This window comes from Trichechus manatus, unplaced genomic scaffold (genome assembly GCF_000243295.1).
Source record: "Trichechus manatus latirostris isolate Lorelei unplaced genomic scaffold, TriManLat1.0 scaffold00164, whole genome shotgun sequence".
NCBI lineage: Eukaryota > Metazoa > Chordata > Mammalia > Sirenia > Trichechidae > Trichechus > Trichechus manatus.
This window is the reverse complement of record NW_004444100.1, coordinates 1,578,722-1,581,842: the sequence shown is the minus strand read 5'-3', so window position 1 is coordinate 1,581,842 and position 3,121 is coordinate 1,578,722. Positions and strand designations below refer to the sequence as shown.

Genomic DNA, 3,121 nt, shown 5'->3' with positions numbered 1-3,121 from the left:
CGCGTGCACTCTGCGAACCTCTCGCGCTGTCACCGGGTCCCCGCAGCCAGCGTCTCCCCACGCCTCGCGCTCCCTCCCGGTCTCTGCTCCCGGCGCCACGGCGGTACTGCCGCTGCCGCCGCCGCCTCTCCGGCTGGTTACACGCCTGATTCTGGGCGAGGTTTGGCGGTGTCGCCTTGACGTCAGGCGTTCAGCCTCGCTCTCGCTTCCGTCCGCGGGCGGGGCGCGGGGCGCGAGGGGCGGGGCGGGCCCCCGCGGGGAGGCGGGGCCGCTGCGCCCAGGGGTCCTCGCTGCGGTCCTCCTGCCCCGCCTCCAGTGGTGCGCGGAGCGCAGGCGTAGCCCACGCGGCGCGGTTAGTGGCGCTTCCCCGCAGTGTTTTCTCCGTAGTGTTTCCTTGTTGCCTCCAACACCCCTCAGCGACACTTCGGTTGACTGGCTGGAGGGTGGACTCGTGTGTCGCGCCCCACCCCCCGAGTACGCGCCTTTTCGACCCCAGTGAGTTAACAGTGATGCGAAGGGCTTAGAAACCCTTCAAAAACCTCGTAATGAGTGACGTGGCCTCAAAGGTAACTTTTTTACGCCAACTGTAATTCAGCCATTAACGTCACCAAACAGTTGCTGTTCGTGTATTCCTTTGTGCTAGGGAAAAGAGCCGGAGAAGAGAGCCCGCGGTTTCCACACCTAGAGTTCGCATGAAGGAGTCTAGGCCAGGGCAGTCTTCATCCTCGGAGTGGCTTTTCTCTTGAACTGGAAAGTGTTGCAGCCACTGGTGTTTTAACCCGTCTAAACTCTACACATTACCCTGCCAGACTCAGTAAACAAATCAATAATCCCCAAACACCAAGCTTCTATTCTGTACCAAAATCAGTATTTGTGTGACTAAAAAAATTGCTCATTTAATGCCTCACTCGGACAGTTCAGTGACTTTGTAAAGGTTTACCCATATGAAGGTTTATAATGTGACATAAGGGTACCAGAAAGCACTTCCGTTCCAAAAATACGTTGTTCCAAAAAGGGTAGGGTTATAATGGAAATACCCTTAGCAAGGGAATTTGCCATCATTTAAGACAAGACTAAAAAGTACAACTTCCCCTATATAAGAAATTTATCTGAGCTTGTTTTGGGAGCCAGGTTTGATGGGCGGAGAGAGTCAGAGAAAATGCAAAGTGCAGGGAAAGGTAGGGGTTGGGGACCACTGAAGACAAACTTTGCTTAGTTCGTAGTTTAACTGGACCCTGTACAGATTATTCTTTTTTTTTTTTAATTGTGCTTTAGGTGGAAGTTTACAGAGCAAATTAGTTTCTCATTAAACAATTAATACACAAATTGTTTTGTGACATTGGCTGCCAACCCCGCAATGTGTCAACACTGTCCCCTTCTCTACCTTGTGTTCCCTGTTTCCATTCCTCCAGTTTTCCAGTTCCTACCTGGCTTCTCTTCTTTGCTTTTGGGCTGATGTGTCCATTAGTCTCATAGAGATGATTGAAACTACCAAGCACGTTCCTCACGGGTGTTATTGTTGGCCCTATAGGCCTGTCTAATCTTGGCTGAAGGGTAAACCTCAGGATTGACTTCAGTACTGAGTTAAAAGCGTGTCTGTGTGGGGGCCATACTCTCCGGGTTTCTCCGGTCTCTGTCAGACCAGTAAGTCTGGTCTTTTTGTGTGTGTGTGTGTGTGTGTGTGTGTGTGTGTGTGTTTGTGTGTGTGTATGTGTGAATTTGAATTTTGTTCTACATTTTTCTCTTGCTCTGTCCAGAACCCTCTATTGTGATCCTGCCAGAGCAGGTGGTGGTGGTAACCAAGCACCAAATAGTTGTTCTGGACTCAGTCTGGTGGAGGTTGTGGTAGTTGTCTGTTGGTCCCTTTGGACTAATTTTTCCTTTGTGTCTTTGGTTTTCTTCATTTTCCTTTGCTCTAGCTAGGATGGGCCCAGTAGATATATCTTAGATGGCCGCTCGCTGGCTTTTAAGACCCCAGATGCTACTCACTGCAGTTGGATGTAGAACATTTTCTTTATAGATTACGTTATGCCAATTGAACTAGATGTCCTCCAAAACCATGATCCCCGGCCTTCAGCCCAGTAGCTCGTTCCTCAGGGCGTTTGGATGTGTCTATGAATCTTCTATGACTTTGCCCTGGTCACGTTGTGCTGATTTCCCCCCAGTATTGTATACTCTCTTCAAACCAAACCCAAACCCGTTGACATTGATTCAGACTCATAGCGACCCCATAGGGCAGAGTAGAACTGCCCCATAGGGTTTCCAAGGAGCAGCGGGTGGATTCAGACTGCCCACCTTTTGGTTAGCAGCCATAGCTCACCGTATCTCGTAACTACTATGCTGACAGGGCTCTGGTGTACTGGCTTACCCTTCACCAAAGTTACCACTTATCTACTATCTAGTTAGTGTTTTTCCCTCCCCACCCTTCCCCTCCCTCATAACCATCAAAGAGTGTTTCTTACTGTGTGGAAACATTTTCATAATAGCGATCTCATACAGTATTTGTCCTTTTGTGATTGACTTATTTCACTCAACAGATTGCCCTCCAGATTCATCCAAGTTGTGAGACGTTTTGAAGATTCATCATTGTTCTTTATGGTTTTGTAGTATTCCATTATGTGTATGTGTAATAGTTTGTTTATCCATTTATCTGTTGATGGGCACTTAGGTTGTTTCCAGCTTTTTGCTCTTGTGAATAATGCTGCAGTGAACATGGGTGTGCATATGTCTCCTCCTGTGACGGCTCTTATTTATCTAGGATAGATTCCTAGGAGTGGAATTGCTGGATTGTGTGGTATTTCTATTTCTAGTTAAGGAAGCACCATATCGTATTCCAAAATGGTTGTACCATTTCACATTCTGACCAGCAGTGCATAAGAGTTACAATCTCCCTGCAACCTCTTCAACATTTGTTATTTTCTGTTTTTTTGATTCATGCTAGTTATGTCAGGTTGAGATGTTATCTCATTGTAGTTTTGATTTGCATTTCTCTAATGGCTAGTGATCTGGAGCATTTCCTAATGTATCTGTTAGTCACCTGCATGTCTTCTTTGTTGACATCTCTGTTCATATCCTTTGCTCATTTTTTAATTGGATTATTTGTCTTTTTATTGTAGAGGTA

At 47.1% G+C, this 3,121-nt stretch overlaps 1 protein-coding gene across 1 annotated transcript in view; it reads right to left on the bottom strand.

The window, feature by feature from the left end:
* RAP1B (RAP1B, member of RAS oncogene family) overlaps window positions 1-154 on the bottom strand; it is a 50,581-nt gene extending 50,427 nt beyond the window's left edge. Inside the window, exon 1 of the mRNA XM_012558398.2 lies at window positions 19-154. The gene's annotated coding sequence lies outside the window, so the exon portion shown is untranslated. The remainder of the gene's footprint in view (window positions 1-18) is intronic.
* Between the last annotated feature and the right edge of the window lie 2,967 nt (window positions 155-3,121).